The sequence below is a fragment of the Rhinoderma darwinii genome, chromosome 3, assembly GCF_050947455.1.
Source record: "Rhinoderma darwinii isolate aRhiDar2 chromosome 3, aRhiDar2.hap1, whole genome shotgun sequence".
NCBI classification, from domain to species: domain Eukaryota; kingdom Metazoa; phylum Chordata; class Amphibia; order Anura; family Rhinodermatidae; genus Rhinoderma; species Rhinoderma darwinii.
The window spans coordinates 243,203,372-243,226,417 of NC_134689.1; the positions used below are offsets into that span (position 1 = coordinate 243,203,372).

Sequence of the window (23,046 nt, forward strand, 5' to 3'; positions counted from 1 at the left end):
CGTGCACCCGCGACAGCCCGCGCAATCGCAGCCGCGATCGCCCGTGCGCGCACCCGCGAACGAAGCGCGCACCCGCGAAAGAAGCTCGTACCCGCGATCGAAGCTCGCGCAGCCACGGACACACATGGACCCAACTTACCTGGAGCCTGGCTGGAGATGAAGGTCTGGACCGAAGGCATCGCCTGGAAGACATCGCCTGATGAGGACTGAAGTGGGAGCCAGCAGTTCTTCTGACACAGTGAGTAAATTGTCTCAAAGTGCTGTTTAAGTATGGCCCTGTTCACACAGAGTATTTTGCAGGCAGAAAAAAATCTGCCTCAAAATTCCTTAAAGAATTTTGAGGCAGATTTTGACCTGCCCACACTATCTTGCCGCGTTTTTTTGCTGCGTTTTTTGCCCGCGACGATTGAGGACAGCAGACAAAAAACGCAGCGAAAAATGCATTTTCTGCCTCCCATTGATTTCGATGGGAGGTCAGAGGCGGAACCACGGCAAGAAAGGACGTGCTGCTTTTTCTTTTTTCCGCGACTGGCTCCCATTGATTTCAGATTAAATCAATGGGAGGCGGTTTTGGAAGTTTTTTGGTGCTGATTCTGACGCAGTGTCCGAGTCAATATCAAGGCCCAAAAACTCTGTGAACTGGGCCTTTTTGTTAGGGCTTATTCAGACGAACATGTAATACGTCCGTGCAACGCGCGTGATTTTTCACGCGCCTCGCACGGACCTATGTTACTCTATGGGGCCGTGCAGACTGTCAGTGATTTTCACGCAGCGTGAGTCCGCTGCGTAAAACTCACAACATGTCCGATATTTGTGCATTGTTCGCGCATCACGCACCCATTGAAGTCAATGGGTGCGTGAAAATCACGCCCAGCGCTTCCGCAGCAGTATAAACTATGACTGAAAACAGAAAAGCACCACGTGCTACAAACATACAAACAGAGTGTCATAATGATGGCGGCTGCGCGAAAATCACGCAGCCACGCATCATACGCTGCTGCCACACGGAGCTGTTATGGACCTTTTGCATGCGCAAAACGCCACGTTTTTTGCGCGCGCAAAAAGCACACGCTTGTGTAAATCCGGCCTTAGGGTAGGAACACACTAGGCATGAACGCTGCGGATTTTATGCAACATATTTTATTGTGCAAAATAAGCAGCGTATTACAGTCACAGCAGAGTGGGTGAGATTTGAACAAATCTCATCCACACGCTGCAAAAAAAATTGACCTCCAGTGTGGCTTTTTAAGCCGCATCATGTCAATTTATTCTGTGGAATCGCTGCTCCTCTGTTGCGGAAATGCTGCGGTTCTGCCGCAAAAATCACAAATGAGAAAAAAAAAAGGCACTTTTTTTTTAATTTATAAAAAAGTTTAGACTTACCCCGGCCGTAGTTTAGGTGATGCATCTCTCTCTTCTGAACGTAGCCCCGCCTCCTGGGATGACGCTGTAGACCATGTGACCCCTGCAGCAGTCACATGGGATGAAACGTCATGACAGGAGGCTGGGCTGCGCTAAGAATAGAGGATGGCGTCACCAGGACTACGGCCGGGGTAAGTCTAAACTTTTTTATAAATTAAAAAAAAAGTGCCTTTTTTTTTTCTCATTTGTGATTTTTGCGGCAGAACCGCAGCATTTCCGCAACAGAGGAGCAGCGATTCCACAGAATAAATAGACATGATGCGGCTTAAAAAGCCACACTGCAGGTCAATTTTTTTTGCAGCGTGTGGATGAGATTTGTTCAAATCTCACCCATTCTGCTGCGACTGTAAAACGCTGCAGATTTTCCACAATACAATATGTTGCATAAAATCTGCAGTGTTCATGCCTAGTGTGTTCCTACCCTAAGGCCGGATTTACACAAGCGTGTGCTTTTTGCGCGCGCAAAAAACGTGGCGTTTTGCGCATGCAAAAGGTCCATAACAGCTCCGTGTGTCAGCAGCGTATGATGCGTGGCTGCGTGATTTTCGCGCAGCCGCCACCATTATGACACTCTGTTTGTAGCACGTGGTGCTTTTCTGTTTTCATTCATAGTTTATACTGCTGCGGAAGTGCTGGGCGTGATTTTCACGCACCCATTGACTTCAATGGGTGCGTGATGCGCAAACAATGCACAAATATAGGACATGTCGCGAGTTTTACGCAGGGAACACACGCTGCATGAAACTCACGGACAGTCTGCACGGCCCCATAGAGTAACATAGGTCAGTGCGAGACGCGTGAAAATCACGCGCGTTGCACGGACGTATTACACGTTCGTCTAAATAAGCCCTAACAATAAGGCCCAGTTCACAGAGTTTTTGGGTCTTGATATTGACTCGGACACTGCGTCAGAATCAGCACCAAAAAACTTCCAAAACCGCCTCCCATTGATTTAATCTGAAATCAATGGGAGCCAGTCGCGGAAAAAGCAGCGCACGTCCTTTCGTTCCGCTGTTCCGCCTCTGCCCTCCCATCGAAATCAATGGGAGGCAGAAAATGCATTTTTCGCTGCGTTTTTTGTCTGCTGTCCTCAATCGCTGCGGGCAAAAAACGCGGCAAGATAGTGTGGGCAGGTCAAAATCTGCCTCAAAATTCGTTGAGCGCTTCCAGGCGGTTGCGGGTGCACGCTCGCTTGTGCACATGCGCTGGAGTTTGCGGGTGCGCGCGATCGGTCGCACTGGCGGGTGCTGTTTGACGGCCCCCATGACGAGAGGGGGGGCCCGCAGCTCACAACATTCTTTTGGTGAAAAAAACGGGCCTGTTTTTTTTCTACCAAAGGCAAGTCGCGGCAGTTGCCGGGCCCCCCTTTCAATTAGGTTTGGCTGGGTCCCTCACATCAGTACCCCTAATACCCCCCTGATGGCGGCCCTGGGTGCCACGGTGGGGGGGTCCAGAAAATTTAGCTGTATGGGGCCCTGAAATTCCTGATGACGGCCCTGGTTGTCTTGGTGACGCGTCCCTCCTTCGGCATCCAGCCCGACCTCCCTGGATGATGCGGCAGTCCATGTGACCGCTGCAGCCTGTTATTGGCCTGTGATTGGCTGCAGCCGTCACTTAGACTGAAACGTCATCCTGGGAGGCCGGACTGGAGACAGAAGCAGGGAGTTCTCGGTAAGTATGAACTTAATTTTTTTTTACAGGTAGCTGTATATTGGGATCGGTAGTCACTGTCCCGGGTGCAGAAACAGTTACTGCCGATCGCTTAACTCTTTCAGCACCCTGGACAGTGACTATTTACTGACGTCTCCTAGCAACGCTCCCGTCATTACGGGAGCCCCATTGACTTCCTCAGTCTGGCTGTAGACCTAGAAATACATAGGTCCAGCCAGAATGAAGAAATGTCAAGTTAAAAAAGCAAAACGCATCCGCAGCACACATAACATGTGCATGACAGCTGCGGACTTCATTGCGGAAATTAGAATCTCCATTGAAGTCAATGGAGAAATTCCGCCATGAGTCCGCAACCAGTCCGCCACTGCTCCGCAACAGACAGAGCATGCTGCGGACACCAAATTCCGCTCCGCAGCCTATGCTCCGCAGCGGAATTTTACGCATCGTCTAAACGAACACTGCTAAATTAAAGTGGAAGTCAATGGAGAAACGGCTCCGCTGCGGATTAACGCTGCGGAGTGTCCGCAGCGGAATTCAAGTGAAATTCCGCCACGTGTGAACCCAGCCTTACTGCATCTGTCAGTCTCAACTCTACTACATCTGTATACATTGCAGTACTAATACTTTTTATGAATTCTAACAATAGAATATACAAGAATTCTCAAAGTACATCTCACAAATAACTGTGATTTATCATATAGGATTCTTTGATTGGTGGTTTAGTCGCTGGGATGTGTATTATTTAGATGCATATTTTTGTGTTACATACACAACACACATCTAGTACACAGTAAGGGCACACCCAGCTACACACAAATTGTTGGATACACAACAATAGTGTATGGAATCATCTCCGGGAAACAGGAAGAGCGGCCACTTCCTCCAGAGGAAATGTGGGGAGGTTGGACACATCTTTCATACAGTGCTCTGTAAATCCACACTTGTATCACAGTATACATAGTACATAGTAGAGCATCAACTCTCCCCAGGCATACTTTCAATCGCAGACTCACGCACACAAGGATCTCCAAAGTTTCCTACCAGGGATGTGAGGTGAGGTTATGTGGTAAGATCAGTATTTGGGTAATGTGTAGGGGTGGCACTGTATTGTTTTATTATGTAGTTGTCAGCATACAGAACTGTTCAGGCCTGTAGGTTGTATGAAGGGTAATATGCTTTGTACTGTATACGTGTGTCTGGTTCGCTCTGCAAAAGTTGATTTATTACACAATTAAAGTTAACCATTTTATTTTTTATATTTTTAACCTGTGTTTTATCTTTGGCTGTAATGTAATCCGTAACAATATATTGTGACAGCCTCTGTAAGCGTCATTTTCGGTCCAGGCCCACTGAGAACTGACAGAGTCTTTAGTACGGAGGGAGTCTACAAAAAAAGAAAGTTTTCATTCCAGTTGTATATAGAATGTGATCTACGATTTACTGGTTTCTCTGTTGATACAACAATATATTGTGACATGTAAATCAAATATAATAGGTCTATCTTACTAGTTCATTACTATTAGTGTCATTTACTAGAGTAGTCTTAATATATTATTGCCAATACGTAGCCATATTGAAAATGAAAACTTAAATGTTACTTCAAATTGACAGAAATTCAGTGTTTAAAGGCTAACAAGAATTATAATCTAAGGTCACAGCCTGTCTATTATGCGCACCGATGTACAAGACAATGCAACATCCATCATCTTACCACTTACCAGGAAGTTTCTAGATCTCAGTATTTATAAAAGGAAATGTTTGATATTTTGGAAAATAAATAACCTGAAACCAAATAAGGCAAAGTGATTTTGTTTTATTTGTATATGGAGAGCTTATTTTAGGGTTGGAATCAAGTTTTCCTTTTAATATATACATTAACTATGACCAGTTTTCCAAACATAACATAAGAGTTGCCATTTTATACTTGCAATTGAAGTAAAGAGAAAGGTCTATCTTCAGAAAAGCCACATGGGGCACTTTCCCTTCTTTCTTTTTCCGTTCTGACTTCACCCGTTTTAAAACAGTGTACGTTTAATGCACATTCATTGTCACTCCTTATTATTAGTCGTAGGTAGTGTGAAGCTGCACTATCATGTATGATTGATGTAATTTATGGTGCAGGTCCTGGTGGGTCCCACTGTCCCACTGTCACAGGCCCAGGATGTATCCCAGTCGATAGAAAGCAGGACAACACACAATAAGGTGAATGCAATAACTTGTGCAGATTTATTGTAACTCCAATGATATTAACAAAGGTCGGAAACTTTTCGTATCTATTCAGTCCTTTATCAAGCACTGAGGGTGATAAAAAAAACGGCACACATGGTCACAGGGAACCATGTGTGCCACTGTAAGGGCACGTTCACACGTGGCGGAATTGCTGTGTAATTCTGCTACGGACAGTCCGCACTGGAAATCCGCAGCAGACAGTCTGTCCATTGGTTTCCACACCTTTTTAGTTATCTTCGTGCAGACGATGCGGACAACCCCGCTGCGGACCATAGGCTGTGGTTTGCGGAATTTGGTGTCCGCAGCATACACTGGCTGTTGCGGACTTATTGCGGACTTGTGGCGTAATTTCTCCATTGACTTCAATGGAGTTGCAAAATTCCGCAATGAAATCCGCAGATGTTATGTGTGTTGCGTTGCGGATTGATTTCACGAACAGGATGTTTCATCATTCTGGCTGGACCTATGTGTTTCGAGGTCTATGGCCAGACTGAGATGGAATGTTTTAAAAGAGAGCAGGATGTACTCTTCACCTGAATCCACAACGACTAATCTGCAGCATTTTACTCCACATTTTAGGCAAAGGCGCAACGGAATCTGCAACGCAGATTATGTGCGGCATTGATGCGGACAGTGTCTGCAGAATTCCGCCATGCCCTAAAGCCTCCTGCACATGACTGCTATGTTCATGAGGCCTGTATAGTGTTGTTATCCTAACTTATCTAGAGCACCAAAGTACAGTAGAGCTGTCATTAACTCATTAAAACCCCTATGCTCTATTAATAATGAGATGCCTCTGCTGACTGTATGCAAGTCTGTACAGCAAAGCTAAAGCATGAGCTACAGGAAACCAGAAATGTCAGAATAGTGTGTGTGCTCAATTTGCTAAAATAAAAAATGAAATTTTGTTAATATGGATAGTTACCTAAAAATATAACTAAACAATACCATTCAAATGTTTATAATAATAACAACCTGATTTAAATCATATGATCTTTTCTGATGATACATTCCCTTTAAAATAAATATTAGTAGTCGTTCATTTGAAGTGATACTATAATTGGAGCCTCCCTTACATTACTTGTAAATCCGTAACAGAAATATAATTTTTATTGTCTCTATAATCTAACTTGCTTGGGTCAAAAATGAAAGTCCTCATCTACAGAGTGATTAGTGAGTGGTACTAGTCTGCTAGTTGTCTAAAGATAGCCATACACATTAGTACAAAGTTTGAGGCACCCGCCAATATCAACAGAATTATCATCAATTTAATGTGGACACTCTAATAATCCTTTGGCGTCTGCCTTTGGGGGGAAAAAGAAGGATCAAGCATGTTGGATTTCGGTCTAAGGCCCTGTTCACACAGAGTATTTTGACGAATTTTTTGGCGCGGAAGCCGCTCCGCAAAACTCGTCAAAAAACGTCCGAAAATGCCTCCCATTGATTTCAATGGGAGGCGGAGGCGGTTTTCTCCCGCAAGCGGTAAAACCGCCTCGCGGGAGAAAGAAGGGACATGCCCTATCTTCTGAGTTTTTTGCCCGTAGCACTCAATGGGCACGAGTGACAAATGGCACGAAAAACGCTGAGAAAATTGCGGCAAACCGCGTTCGGGTCGATCAAAATCTGCTTCAAAATCCCAAACGGAATTTTGAGGCAGAATTTTCCTCCTGCAAAAAACCCCATAAGAGAAAGCAATATTTATTATAAGGGTATGTTCACACTGCCTATTTTCGGACGTTTTTCGGGCCGTAAACGCCCGAAAAACGGCCGAAAAAATCGGAAGCAGAACACCTCCAAACATCTGCCCATTGATTTCAATGGGAAAACGGCGTTCTGTTCCGACGGAGCATTTTTCGCTGTTTTTTTTTTTACACGGTAAAAAACGACCGCAAAAAAGAAGTGCAGGTCACTTCTTGGGACGTTTTTGGAGCCATTTTTCATTGACTCTTGAAAAAAGCTCCAAAAACGGCCGTAAAAAACGCAGCGAAAATCACGATTGGCTTAAAAAATGTCTGAAAATCAGGAGCTGTTTTCCCTTGAAAACAGCTCCGTATTTTGAGACGTTTTTGCTCACTGCGTGTGAACATAGCCTAAGAAGTTTTATAATAGGCTGAAAAGGTGTTTTATGCAGTCTGTAGGCATTCAAGATCAACAGACCCTACTAGACAGCTTTGAGGGGTCCACTAACCAGCAGTTGCATATCTGTAGTTCAAGGTTGTATCGAAATGGCAGCAAGCATTGTCAAATAAACACATGACATGTGTTTCTTATGATTTGAACCTGTTGCTATTTGTAAGCATGGTTTATAAAAAAGAATCCCTGTGGACGTTAAACACAATATACAGGATGTTCATCACTGTGACTGCTGAGAACAGGAATTTTGGAAAGAAACACCCCAGTTATGTTTTTTCCAGTTCGTTCAATAATCCTTTTTTTTTTTTTTCCAAACATCACATGGTCACAAATTATTTTTTCTTTCATTATATAATAATTGCTCTTATGTACTGTATAAGCACTGTCATAGCATAGCGATATGTATTTTTAGAATCAACTGCCCAAACACATCTTCCATATAGTTTAGTTCACTGTTTATAGCACTTGCATTCTTTTTCTTTCTTTCTTTCTTTCTTTCTTTCTTTCTTTCTTTCTTTCTTTCTTTCTTTCTTTCTTTCTTTCTTTCTTTCTTTCTTTCTTTCTTTCTTTCTTTTTCTTTCTCTTTCTCTCTTTCTTCTTTCCATCTTTCTCAGCATCTGACATCACTTGCTTGTCCCAAGTCACCTCTCTTTCCGCCTTTTTATAATACAATATACTAACTGTGTATTGCAATCTCTTTGTGTATATAATGAACAGAAACGTTTTGGTGCCCTAGGAAGGCAAGGCAAATACCACCCCCCCCAACTCTGATCCCCCTCCCGCTCCCCACCAGGCAGTGCCAGTAACACTGACTAGCCTTAGATCCCCCCTGTCAGCCAAGTAAGGGCTGATGTGACATGAATGAAGCAAGCAGCAATCATCATCAGCAGTATATTCAGTAAAATAATTTTATTCAATTTGCACCCCTCCCCCTCCCCCCCCCCAGTTTGAGCAGAGGTAGTGCCCTACGGCTGCGCGGTCACCTACCTTTGCCTACCCGTAGTCCCTAGCCCTAATAATGAATAGCACCGAGCTCCTGAAATGTGCCTGTCATACAGTTTAGAAAACAAAATTAAGCATTTATACCACAGTTGGAGTAGAAGTCTAATAGCAATGTGCGGTCGTGCTTTTTGCTGAGAAATCACATGTAATTTGCATTTATCGCCTATCGTAATTTCTGTTAAATGCCTTAGGCATTATTTAAATAAGCTGTGGGCTGACCTGTGAGCCGAAGATCCCATAACACTGTAATCCAATGCGATCATACAGAGCTAATGTGCTGAAACATGCCAGACTTTCTACAATTTGATAATATCACAGTTCTGTATTGAGCACTCGCTGAGCATGCTAATCAAGCATAATATAAAACATCACAGGGCTCAGGGCAAAGATCCTGTTATTGGGCCACAAAAGCCATTGGTGAGAAACATGAAATAACTTGCAGATGTATAATGACATTTGTATGTCAAGTTTTCCAAAACATTAAAGAGAATTTATTTCTTTGCTTTTGGCAGAAATATTCATTTCTGAAGGTTCCTTCAGTATTTGGAAGTTATTGATATAAGGTCAGTTAGTGAAAAGTGTATTCCGGCTATCCACTGTATAGTGATGACTGCTAGGCCCCATGCACACGAACGTTCTTTTGCGGCCGCAATTCCCAAGGGAGAATTGCGGCCCCATTCATTTTTATGGGCCCATGCACACCACCGTGGTTTCCACGGTCCGTGCATGGCCCAGGAGCCTGGACCGCAGAAACAACGGACATGTCTTATTACGGCCGTGTTCTGCGGTCCAGGCTTATAGGAAATAATGGACGCGGCCATGTGCACGGCCCGCGATTTGCGGGCGGCTCGCGGGTGACACTCCGCCCCCGGCCGACCCGAAAATCAAGGATGTGCACTTGGCTACGGTCCTGTGCATGAGGCCTTAGACCGGTGGGGAACTGACCTCTGGGAACTCCACCAATCACTTGGCAGTTTCTGTCAGTACCATAGGCATTGAATGGAGCGGAATGGCGCATGCCTGACCTGCGCCCCATTCAATGCCTCCTGGCAGCCGTGTTGTGGCTGGGAGTAACCGGGAACATTGGTACCCCATTCCCAGCGGTTGTACCCGCAGCGATCTAAGGGTATGTTCACACGGCCTATTTACGGACGTAAATCGGGCGTTTATGTCCCGATTTACGCCCGAAAATAGCGCCTCAATAGCGCTGACAAACATCTGCCCATTGAAAGCAATGGGCAGACGTTTGTCTGTTCACACGAGGCGTATATTTACGCGCCGCTGTCAAATGACGGCGCGTAAATAGACGCCCGCGTCAAAGAAGTGACCTGTCACTTCTTTGGCCGTAATTGGAGCCGCTATTCATTGACTCCAATGAATAGCAGCGCTAATTACGGCCGCATTTGACGCGGCGTTCAAGCGCCTGCACATGCCGGTACGGCTGAATTTACGGGGATGTTTTCAGGCTGAAACATCCCCGTAATTTCAGCCGTTACGGACCCCCGCCGTGTGAACATACCCTAACAGTTATCACCTATACAATGGAGAGTCTTTTCGTTCCTATTGTATCCACTCCTGGCTTCATTCAACTGCATCAAATACTGCAACAAAAACTGCCTTCAGCCTCTTTTTAGGGAATATTAATTGCATCAAATAATGCTTTTAAAAACGCTAGCGTTTTACAAATGTAACATGCGTTTTTTTATGGAGGTTTTAGTGTAGTTTTTGGTGGCACAATTTTCATTTAGTATCATTCTGTAGATGTAGTTTTTATGGTGTCTTTGAAGTACCATAGAAATTCCTACGGGAAAAACGCCTGATAAAATGCCACGCCTAGAGAATGCGGCGTTTTTAAAAAATGCCACTGACCACAAAATTGCTTCAAAAACGCCACAAACCAAAACACTGTTGTATGTGGTGCATTTTATATTTTGCTATAGACCTTAATATAACATCTGAATGCACTGGCGTAAATTATATCGGAAATCTAAGACCTGGCATGGATTTAACTCTGGATTGTAGCAAAGTAGAGGCTGGTGCCGGCTCTGTACTTCACCCCCCCCCCTCCCCTACAGATCAGACTACCACATAATCTGACAAAAACAAAAGGAAATGGTTGGCGTATATGCACTGTCGTTGCGCCAAAATCGTTCAACTATAATGTTAAAACCACTGAAAGGTGAAGTGAATAACATTGATTATCCCGTGACAATGGCGCCTGTCAAGGGTTGGGATATATTAGGCAGCCAGTGAACAGTCAGTTATTGAAGTTAAAGTGGGAGATTTTTTAAGACTGTCATTTCATACGGTAATCTTAATAAACAGTTCGCTGGAGTAAGATGCACCTAATATATTAAGATAAGAACGCCTCTTAACAAATTTGATTCTTCTTACGGCTGGCCATACGACACAGCAGTGGCGTAAAAATCGTGGTCGCAAGGAAGGTGATGCAGTTTTAAATCATTCTCAGAATCGGAGAGGGTCCCAGAGTTCGAAAAGCCACCAATCATAAATAATGGTATATCCTAGCGATATGCGATTACTTTCTATAATGGGAATAACCCTTTAATATAAATGATATCAAATTAATTTTCAAAAAGTGATGGTTGGCAAAATGTCCCATCCATCGCAGGTTTAACCCCTTAATGACCGCCGATACGTCTTTTTACGGCGGTCATTAGTGGGCTTTATTCTAGAGCGCCGCCAAACTACGTCGCTGCTGTAGAATAAAGTAAACAGAGCAGGGAGCCGTGAAATCTCCCTGCTCTCAGCTGCCAGAAGCAGCTGAGGGCTGGGGGCGTCCCTGCTCTGCCGGGTGAGATCGATATTAGTATCGATCTCACCTGTTTAACCCTTCAGATGCGGTGCACAATAGCGAGCACCGCATCTGAATGGTTTTGGAGAGAGGGAGGGAGCTCCCCCTCATCCCACTGACACCTGGCGATAAAATCGCCGAGTGTCTGTGTCTTCTATGGCAGCCGGGGGTCTAATAAAGACCCCCAGGTCTGCCTGCAGCGAATGCCTGCTAGATCATGCCGCAGGCATGACCTAGCAGAAGCCTGTCCGTTTTAAACGGACAGGCAGTAATACACTGCAATACAAAAGTATTGCAGTGTATTATAATAGCGATCGGAGGATAGTGAAGTCCCCTAGTGGGACTAGTAAAAAAGTAAAAAAAGTTTAATAAAGTTAATTAAAAAAAAAAGTGAAAAAAAAAAAATGAAAAACCCAGCTTTTCCCCTTACAAAATGCTTTACTATTAAAAAAAACTACAATAAAGCAAAAAAGTTACACATATTTGGTATCGCCGCGTCCGTAACGACCCCGACTATAAAGCTGTTACATTATTTAACCCGCACTGTGAACACCGTAAAAAATAAAATAAAAAACAATGGAAAAATTGCTGTTTTCTGTTAATCCTGACTTTAAAAAAATGTGATAGAAAGTGATCAAAAAGTCGCATCTACTCTCAAATGGTACCAATAAAAACTGCAAGTCGTCCCGCAAAAAACAAGACCTTATACAGCTATGCCGACGCAAAAATAAAAAAGTTACAGCTCTTCGAATGTGACAATGGAAAAATCTAAAAAATGGCTTGGACATTAGGGCCCAGAATGCCAGCAGGGGGAAGGGGTTAAGTATACACTAATTATTTACATTGCTATTCTCCTATTCATTTTATAGCATACCAAATTATTCCTGTTGTACAGCCTTGGGTGGCCAGTGGCATATACTATGTTGTCCTACGATATATATAGCTGTATGCAATGTTGCAAACCATAAGGCTGGGTTCACACGTAGTGTAAATACTGTGGATTTTCTGTATGGAATCATTACGGAAAATCCACAGCGTATTACAGTAGCAGCAAAGTGCTTGAGATTTCAACAAATCTCATCCACACGCTGCGTAAAAAACCTGCCGAAAAAGACGTTCATAAATTCACCTGCAATGCGTTTTTTTAAATCCACAGCATGTCAATTTATGCTGTGGAATCGCTGGTTTTCTGTTGCGGGTTTTCCCCATTGAATTCAATAGTAATAGGGAGGTAAAACCCGCAACAAAATTCAGATGTTTTTGCGAATATTGCGGTGGAAGAGCTGCAATTCCACTGCAAAAATCGCATGCTCCTGCGTCCAACCCGGCCTCCAGTGATGACGTTTCATCCCATGTGGCTGCTGCTACTAATCACAGGCTGCAGCGGTCACATGGGATGAAACGTCATCCCAGGAGCCCGGGCTACAGGACGTCTGAGGGACGCATCGCCATAGCTACGGGTAAGTGTAGAGTTTTTCGTTTTTACGTGCTGTTTTCCACAGCGTACGATCCCACAGGTCGGATACGCTGCGTAAAACAACGCAGCGTGTCCGACCTAGAACCCGCTGGAAATTCCAGCTGAAAAAACACACCAAATTGTGGTGCAGCTTTTCGGCCAGAATTGCCTCTGCGGAAAACAGAGGTAAAAAAAAAAAGATCTAACTCACTGCATTGCCATAGCGACGCATGCCTTTGTTCTGCGTGCAAGCTCGGCCTCCTGTGATGATGCTGTATCCCATGTGTCCGCTGCAACCTGTGATTCGCTGCCATATGGGATAAAACGTCACCCAGGCACAGAGAACAGCCGGGAGTCATCGCTATGAAAATGCCAAGGGGGTAAGTATAGACTTTTTTATTACATATAAACAAAAAAAAGTTTTTTTTTACAATTTGCGATTTTTGTGTCGGAATCGCAGTGTTTCTCCCAAAAAAAATCACAAGAATTGCTATTTGTTGCAGGTTTTTGAATTCAGCACCGCATGTCAATTTATGGAAGTTTTTTTCAGTTGATTATCTTGAGGTGTTTTCCGCTTCAAGAACCCCATTGAATTCAATGGGAGACTGGAAAAAACATAGCAAACAGCCGTGCCAATTTTTGATGCGTTTTTGGCTCGCGTTTAATCTCTTTGGCTATGTTCACACGCTGTGCTTTCAGGCATTTTTTGGGCCGTAAACGCCTCGCAAAACACAAGAAAAAATGGAAGCTGAATGCCTCCAAACATCTGCCCTTTGATTTCAATGGGAATATTGGCGTTTCGTTCAGACGGGTTGTTTTCTTACGCGGGCGTTTGAAAAAACAGCGCGAAAAAAAAATGCCCTGTAAAAAGAACTGCATGTCACTTCTTGAGACGTTTTTGGAGCCGTTTTCATTGTGTCAATAGGGAAAAAGCTCCAAAAACGGCTCCAAAAAACATTTGATGCTTTAAAAACGCCTGAAAACCAGAGGCTGTTTTCCCTTGAAAACAGTTCCGTATTTTACCGCCATTTTTAATTTGGCGTGTGAACATAGCTTTTGCCTGTTGAAGAAAGAGGTAAAAAACGCCTCAAAAAACGTGCGTGCTGCAACACCACTTTAAAAACACCGGAGCTGATTTTTCCAGGCGGAATTTTCTGCCTGCAAAAAACTCAGTGTGAACAGGACCTTAAAGAGACTCTGTCACCACATTATAAGTGGCCTATCTTCTACATAATGTGATCGGTGCTGTAATGTAGATTACAGCAGTGTTTTTTATTTAGAAAAATGATCATTTTTGACGGAGTTATGACCTATTTTAGCTTTATGCTAATTTCTTTCTTAATAGACAACTGGGCGTGTTTTACTTTTTGACCAAGTGGGCGTTGTGGAGAGAAGTGTATGATGCTGACCAATCAGACCAATCATCGTCATACACTTCTCTCCATTCATGTATTCTGAACATAGTGATCTTACTAGATCACTATGTGCAGCCACATACACACACATTAACGTTACTGAAGTGTCTAGAGAGTTAATAGACATCACTTCCACCCAGGACATGATGTATATTCAGAATCCTGACATTTCGCTAATGTTTGTGTGGGATTTACAGCACTGCAAGCGTAATCTCGCAAGATTACGCTGTAAATGACAGTTTACAGCGAGATTACGCTTGCTGTGCTGTAAATCAAACACAAACGTTACCAAAGTGTCAGGATTGTGAATAGACATCGCGTCCTAGCTGATAGTGATGTCTATTCGCTGTCAGGACACTTCAGTAACGTTAGTGTGTGAGTATGTGGCTGCACAGAGTGATCTAGTAAGATCACTATGTGCAGAGTAAATGAATGGAGAGAAGTGTATGACGCTGATTGATCAGCGTCATACACTTCTCTTTACAACGGACACTTGGTCAAAAAGTAAAAACACGCCCAGTTGTCTATTAAGAAAGTCATTAGCATAAAGCTAAAATAGGTCATAACTGTCAAAATTGATCGTTTTTCTAAATAAAAAACACTGCTGTAATCTACATTACAGCGCCGATCATATTATGTAAGAGATAGGGCACTTATAATGTGGTGACAGAGCCTCTTTAACCCCTTCCCGACATTTGCCGTATGGGTACGCCATGGAAAGCTAGTGCTTCCCGCAATTTGCCGTATCCATAAGCTGAACCGGTGCCATCATCACCAGATCTCAGCGGTATCTTACAGCTGACATCCGGCTGTAATGGCGGGGACCGAAATTAGCTACGATCCCCGCCATTAACCCTTTCAATGCAGCATTCAAACGCGATCGCTACATTTAAGGTGTTTGCTGCTCATCGGAACCCCACCGGACTGCCTAGCACGGAAGCCGGTCAAGATCCGCCCGGAGCTGATCCGGCGTCATCAGCGGTGGAAGTCAGCTGTATGTTACAGCTGACATCCACCAGTAACGGCAGGAAACGGAGCTAGCTCCGATCCCTGTCATTAACCCCTTCGATGCAGCGATCGCGGCATGTTAGCGGTTGCTAGCAGATTGCCAGCCCTGCCATGCAATCAGGACTGTCGGCTGCTGCTATGGCAACAGGAGACACAATGGCCTCCTGCTCTGCCATTAATGAGGCCGATTAGGCCCTGCCGGGAGGCGAAGCCTAATCGGCTTGCTGTCAGTGAATAACTGACAGATCTAATACATTGCACTACGTAGGTAGTGCAATGTATTAGAAAAAAATTAATCTGACAGTTGGACCTCCAAGTCCCCTAGTGGGACTTGAGAAAAAGTGTAAAAAAAAGTGTAAAAAAAAAGTGAAAAAAAAAAAAGTTTAAAAACATAATAAAAGTTTCAAGTAATAAAATAAACACAATCGCCCTTTTTCTCTTATCAAGTCCTTTATTATTGAAAAAAATAATAAACCATACGTATTTGGTATCGTCGCGACCGTAACGACCTGATGTATCAAAATATTATATTATTTATTGCACACGGTGAACAACGTAAAAAAAAACGTAAAAAACGATACCAGTGTTTCTGTTTTTTGGTCACTTTGCCCTACAAATATTGGAATAAAAAGTGATCAAAAAGCTGCATGTATCCAAAAATGGTACCTATAAAAACTATAGCTCGTCTCGCAAAAAACAAGCCCTCATACAGCTCTGTCGACATAAAAGTTAAAAAGTTATGGTTCTCACAACATAGCGACAGAAAAAAATACATTCTTTTTACGAAAGTAATTTTATTGTGCAAAAAGTTGTAAAACATAAAAAAGTGCTATAAAATATGTATCGCCGGAATCGTACTGACCCGCAGAATAAAGTTAACATGTAGTTTATAACGCATGGTGAACGCTGTATAAATAAATAAAAAAAAAAACTATGCCAGTATTGCGGTTTTTTGTTTACCGGGCCTCCCAAAAAAATACAATAAAAGGTGATCAAAAAGTTGAATGTACCCCAAAATGGTACCAATAATAACTAAAGCTCGTCCCGCACAATAAAAGCCTACGTCTATGAAAAAATTTAATTAGTTATGGCTCCAGTAAGTCAGGAAATAAAATATCTGCTGGAAGCGACGGTGCCTGTATTATACCAGGACAACACTTTCCCAGCAAAATTCCCCAAACTGCAATGGTGCGGAGTGTGGACCAAAAGGGGCATAAGAAAGGATGACATATATCAGTGCGACACTGGCCTGTGCAGAAAGGATTGCTTCACAGCGTAACACAGATCTATGGATAATTTTTTTGTTTTTTTACCCCATTATTATACCATCTGACTATGCCCCTGATGTACTCTGCCCAGCTTACATGTACCCCCACATTATAAATGGGAACACCAGCAATACTCAAACAAATCTACTACCAAGCAAAATCCGCTCTCCAAAAGCCAAATGGTTCTCGCTCCGCTCTGAACCCTACAGTGTGCCCAAACAGCAGTTTACTTCCACATATATGGCATCGTCATACCTGGGAGAACCCTTTTAACAATTTTTGGGGTGTGTGTCTCCAGTGGCATAAGCTGGGCATGACATATTTGCCACTGAAATGGCATATCTAGAGAAAAATATAAATTTTTAATTTGCGCCATCCGCAGCGCATTCATTTATGGAAAAGACCTGTGGGGTGAAAATGCTCATTACACCTAAAACCGGCAAACACCGCATAATAATTAGAGAGCTGTCTTGTTATGGTGGCACAAGCTGGGCACCACATTTTGGCATATCTATGGCAAAAATCCCATTTTCACTCTGCAACATCGAGTGCACACTAATTTCTTCAAAACACCTGCAGGGTTAACATGCTTACTACACCCCTAGGTAAATGCTTTGAGGGGTGTAGTTTCCAAAATGGGGTCACTTCTGGGGGGGTTTCCTCTGTTTTGGTCCCACAGGCGCCCAGAAACCAATCCAGAAAAATCTGCACTTCAAATGGCGCTCCTTCCCTTCTGAGCCCTGCCGTGTGCCCAAACAGCAGTTTATGACCACATATGGGGTATTGCCGTACTCAGGAGAAATTGCTTTACAAATGTTGGGTTCTTTTTTTCCTTTATTTGTGGAGAAAATGAAAAATTTTGAGCTAAAGCTACATCTTATTGAAGAAAAAGGATTGTTTTATTTTTCACTGCCCAATTCTAATAAATTCTATGAAACATCTGTGGGGTCAAAATGCTTACTACACCCCTAGATAAATTCCTCAAGGGGTGTAGTTTCCAAAATGGAGTCACTTTTTGGGTATTTTCATTGTTTTGTCCCCTCAGGGGCTTTGCAAATGCGACATGGCCTCTGCAAACCATTCCTGTTAAATTTGAACTCCAACAGCCAAATGGCGCTCCATCCCTTCTAAGCCCTGCCGTGTGTCCTAACAGCCGTTTATTACCACATGTGGGGTATTTTTTTACTCAGGAGATATTGCTTTACAAATTTTACGGTGCTTTTGCTCCTTCAGTCCTTGTGGAAATGAGAAAAAATTACCTAAAGCTACATTTTCTTTGAAAAAATTTAGATTGTCATTTTCAGGGCCTACTTCCAATACTTTCTGGAAAAACCTGTGGGGTCAAAACGCTGACTATACCCCTAGATAATTTCCTCAATGGGTGTAGTTTCCAAAATTGGGTCGCTTGTGGGGGGTTTCCGCTGTTTTATCCCCTCAGGGGCTCTGCAAATTTGACATGGCCTCTGCAAACCATTCTTGCTAAATTTGAACTCCAACAGCCAAATGGTGCTCCATCCCTTCTAAGCCCTGCCGTGTGTCCAAACAGCCGTTTATGACCACATGTGGGGTATTGTTTTACTCGGAAGAAATTGCTTTACAAATTTTATGGTGCTTTTTCTCCTTTAGTCCTTGTGGAAATGAGAAAAAAAAAAATCGCTAAACCTATATTTTCTTTGAAAAAATGTAGATTTTAATTTTCACGGTCTACTTCCAATAATTTCTGTAAAAGACCTGTGCGGTCAAAATGCTCATTATACCCCTAGATAATTTCCTTGAGGGGTTTAGTTTCCCAAATGGGGTCACTTTTGGGGGATTTCCACTGATTTGGCACCGCAAGAGCCCTTCAAACCTGACATGGTGCCTAAAATATATTCTAATAAAAATAAGGCCCCAAAATCCACTAGGTGTTCCTTTGTTTCTGAGGCCGGTGCTTCAGTCCAGTAGCACGCTACGGCCACATGTGGGATATTTCCTAAAACTGCAGAACCTGGGTAATAAATATTGAGTTGTGTTTCTCTGGTAAAACTTTCTGTGTTATAAAAAAATTTGATTAAAAATTAATTTCTGCAAAAAAATATGAAATTTGTAAATTTCACCTCTACTTTGCTTTAATTCCTGTGAAACGTCTAAAGGGTTAAGAAATTTTCTAAATGCTGTTTTGAATACTTTGAGGGGTGAAGTTTTTAAAATGGGGTGACTTTTTGGGGTTTCTAATATATAAGGCCCTCAAAGCCACTTCACAACTGAACTGGTCCCTGTAAAAATAGCCTTTTGAAATTTTCTTGAAAATGTGAGAAATTGCTGCTAAAGTTCAAAGCCCTGTAACGTACTAGAAAAATAAAAGGATGTTTAAAAAACAATGCCAATCTAAATTAGACATATGGGGGATGTTAGTTCGCAACAATTTTGTGTGTTATAACTGCCTGTCTTATAAGCAGATACATTTAAATTGAGAAAAATGCAAATTTTTGCAATTTTTCGCTAAATTTTGGTGTTTTTGACAATTAAATACTGAACATATTGAGCAAATTTTGGCAGTAACATAAAGTCCAATGTGTCACGAGAAAACAATATCAGAATCGCTTGGATAGGTAAAAGCATTCCAAAGTTATTACCACATAAAGTGAAACATGTCAGATTTGAAAAAGTGTCAACATGTCAGGAAGGTCAAAAGTGGCCAGTGGTGTAACTACCGCCGTAGCAGCAGTAGCGGCTGCTACGGGGCCCGCGGCATGAGGGGGCCTGTGTGGCCCGCCGGCACGGGCCCCCACCATGGCCGGAGGCTCCGCTAGCAGCCGCTATGGCTGCTACAGCGGGACGCCACTGAACAGTACGGCAGAGCAGGGAGGTATCTCCCCGCTCTGTCATTAAACAAAAGACATGTATCCCCTATCCACAAGATAGGGGATACATGTGTGATCGCTGGCAGCGATAAGGAGAACGGGGGACTGAAAGTCCCCTGAAGTTCTCCATCACAAACCTCGGACTTCCGGGGTCTGTGTCGGCAGCTCCGGAGAAATGAATGGAGCGCCGGTCCCGCTTGTGCGCATGCGTGACCAGCGCTCCTTTCATTTTTAGTGAGCTGCGCAGACGCCGGAAGTCAGAGGTTAGTCATGGAGAACTTCGGGGGACTTTCAGACCCGTTCTCCCTATCGCTGCCAGCGATCACACATGTATCCCCTATCCTGTGGAGAGGGGATACATGTCTTTTATTAGGACACACTGTAGGTCGAATTTTTTTGGGAGGGGGGACGCTGTATGGCGTTCCCTACAGGGGGGGGACGCTGTATGGCGTTCCCTACAGGGGGGACGACGCTGTATGGCGTTCCCTACAGGGGGGGACACTGTATGGTGTTCCCTACAGGGGGGGGGACGCTGTATGGCGTTCCCTACAGGGGGGGACGCTGTATGGCGTTCCCTACAGAGGGGGGACGCTGTATGGCGTTCCCTACAGGGGGGGCTGTCTGTCATTCCCTACAGGGGGGCTGTATGGCGTTCCCTACAGGGGGGGCTGTATGGCGTTCCCTACAGGGGGGGCTGTATGGCGTTCCCTACAGGGGGGCTGTATGGCGTTCCCTACAGGGGGGGCTGTATGGCATTCCCTACAGACCCCCCCTGTAGGGAACGCCATACAGACTCCCTGTAGGGAACGCCATACAGTCCCCCCTCTAGATAACGCCATACAGCCCCCTCTGTAGATAGCGCCATACAGTCCCCCCTGTAGATAGCGCCATACAGTCCCCCTGTAGATAACGCCATACAGCCCCCCTGTAGATAGTGCCATACAGCCCCCCCCTGTAGGGAGCGCCATACAGTCCCCCCCTGTAGGGAACGCCATACAGTCCCCTCCTGTAGGGAACGCCATACAGTCCCCCCCTGTAGGGAACGCCATACAGTCCCCCCCTGTAGGGAACGCCATACACCCCCCTGTAGGGAACGCCATACAGTCCCCCCGTAGATAACGCCATACAGCCCCCTCTGTAGATAGCGCCATACAGCCCCCTCTGTAGATATCTACAAAGGGGGCTATATGGCGTTATCTACAGGGGGGCTGTATGGCGTTATCAAAAGGGGGGGTTTGTAAAAAAGGCACTATCTACAAGGGGGGGGTTGTGTGACACCCGGGGGAGGGGGGGCCCCAGTCAAAAGTTTGCTATGGGGCCCAGTCTTTCCTAGTTACGCCCCTGAAAGTGGCCAAAGAGGGAAGGGGTTAAGGTGCAGTGATATATTTTTGTTTTTTTTAGTCCCTCTTGTTTTCAGAATTTCAATACTGTCAAAAAGCTGCAAGGAAAGCACAAGGTCATAGCATTCAGTTGTAAATCTTCACAGACTGGAATACATGGCCATCTAACATGATTCTATTTGGCTGCTGCTCTGATTACTGGCTGTGAATTGTTGCTTTCTGTAAAAAATATGAAGGTTCACCCGCCATATGTTCAGGATGAAAAATACGAGGCTGATTTCAAGAGAAAACAGCCTTTGAATTCAGGCGTTTCTGAAGCTGATTTTCAAAGCGTTTTTGATTTTTGCAAGCGTTTTTGAAGCACATTTTGAGGCGTATTTTCAAAGACTTTTTTGTGAAGTGTCAAATGGAAATATGAAAAATCAGCTTGTAATACGCTTCAAGAAGTGACATGTCACTTCCTTTTTATAAAGCACATGTTATCGAGCCATTTTTTAATTCAGCAGCATAAAAATGCAGCCTCGTATAAACTACAATACACAGTGTATTTCCCGCTGAAATCAATGCAAAGCTGTTTGCAGGCGGAATTCAAGTGTATTGCGAAGCGTTTTATGGTCTGAAATACGCCTGAAAATATGCTGTGTGAACATGGCCTGTGTGTGCTTGTGTTTTCATAAAAATTTAGTTTTACAAAAATATGGTTAACACAACAAGAGAAGAGGAATATGAAGTCATTGGAGCTAGTAGTTTACTCGCTCTCATCTTTAAATTTAACAAAGCAGGTTTAGTGGATAATCGGGGCATTTCAATCAATATATAGTGGGGTGCATAAGTAGGTATACAGGGGGAGATGTTTCAAACAGTCTAATTACAATTTTGTGAGGCAGGAAACACAAGGAAATGGCATTATTAGAAAAATAAGCTGGTCTGATGAAGCCAACTTCAAACCTTCCGATGCTGTTAATAGGCACAACTGTGTTTATTACGCAACAGAAAAACCCCTTGCAACAATTAAAGAACAGTTGAATCAACCTGGGGTTACAGTTTGGTCGGCCCTTTCATGTAAAGGGGTATTTGGACCTATCTTCTACAATACAACGGTTACCTCAGACTTGAACCTTAAAGAAGCACTCCACCTTATTTTTTTATTGCACCCTCCATTTGTACATTGGTGTTTCAGTAGGCTACTGTGTGCAAAAATACTTACTGATCCCCCGCATCTTGCCTTTTTCGGGGCCAGCGCCGCTCACGTGATCTTCCCTCTGACTTGTCTGGAGTCACTGTGCTTTTGAATAAACCAGAACTCAGGCTCTTAATGCAGGGGCGTAGCTAAGGGGGGCAGGCGCGGCATGTGCCCTTGGCGCCACTAAGAGAGAAGGTGGGGGGCATCAGGGACACACCTCATTGATTGGTAGAGAAAACAAACATGGCAAGGGGGAAGTAGATGTCGGAAAGAGGTTCGGGGGGAGGGGACGCCAAACTGAATCTCTGTCACGGGTGCTGCCTCTGCTCAATGCATTCCTATGGGAGCCAGAACAAGGCTCCATAGGAATGCATTGAGAGCCTGACTTCCGGTTTTCTGAAAAGCAGCGATTCCAGACCAGGTCAGAATGAAGATCATGTGAGCGGCGCTGGACCCGAAAAACGACAAGTTGCTGGGATCGGTATGTTGGAAGGCGCTGATTGACAGGACAAGTCATCCTGCCCTGCCAATCAGCGCCATTTATAGACACAAGCGGCACAAAGAAGTAACGTGCCGCATGCGTCTACGAAAGGCGCTGATTGGCAGGGCACTGTGACTTTCCCTGTCAATCAGCTCTTTTCAACAACGCAAGCAGAGCAAAGAAGTAATCGCACCACTTGAGTCGTTGAAAGGCGCTGAATGGCCGGGCACAGAACGTACTCGGTAATTCATCGCCTATAGTGCAGGAGGGGATGGCGGCGGCTGGTTTTAGTGGTGCCACCGCCCCCTCGGAGAGGCAGAGCCCGCCGTCATGGACGGTGCTTCCCTGATGCTCCCCTACCTTCCCACTTCGTTGCGCCAAGGGCACATGCCCCGCCTGCCCCCCCCCCTAGCTACACCCCTGCATTAAGCGCTTGAGTTCTGGTTTATTCAAAAGCACAGTGGCTCCAGACAAGTCAGAGGGAAGATCACGTGAGCGGCGCTAGACCCGAAAAAGGCAAGATGCGGGGATCGCTAAGTATTTTTGCACACAGCAGCCACTGAAACACCAATGTACAAATGGATGGTGCAATAAAAAAATAAAGTGGAGTGCTTCTTTAACATACTCCAACAAAATGTAATACCACAATTGTAGTTGAAGCATGAAAATGAAGACTTCTATTTTGAGCAAGATGAAGTCCTTCCTCACTATACTTTAGTGGTGCGCAATTCTTGACGAAAAATGACCCAATAGGTGGATAGGTAGACGAGGCCCAGTTGA

The 23,046-nt window shown here is 44.2% G+C and overlaps 1 protein-coding gene across 4 annotated transcripts in view; it reads left to right on the forward strand.

Annotated features, from left to right (window-relative positions):
* Positions 1-4,075: 4,075 nt before the first annotated feature.
* SHANK3 (SH3 and multiple ankyrin repeat domains 3) overlaps positions 4,076-23,046 on the forward strand; it is a 424,536-nt gene continuing 405,565 nt past the window's right edge. For 3 of the 4 annotated variants that reach the window (XM_075857612.1, XM_075857614.1, XM_075857616.1), the window contains exon 1: positions 13,043-13,108. The gene's annotated coding sequence lies outside the window, so the exon portion shown is untranslated. Of the gene's footprint in view, positions 4,147-13,042; positions 13,109-23,046 lie in introns of those variants that run through there. The other variant, XM_075857615.1, reaches the window with a different exon arrangement.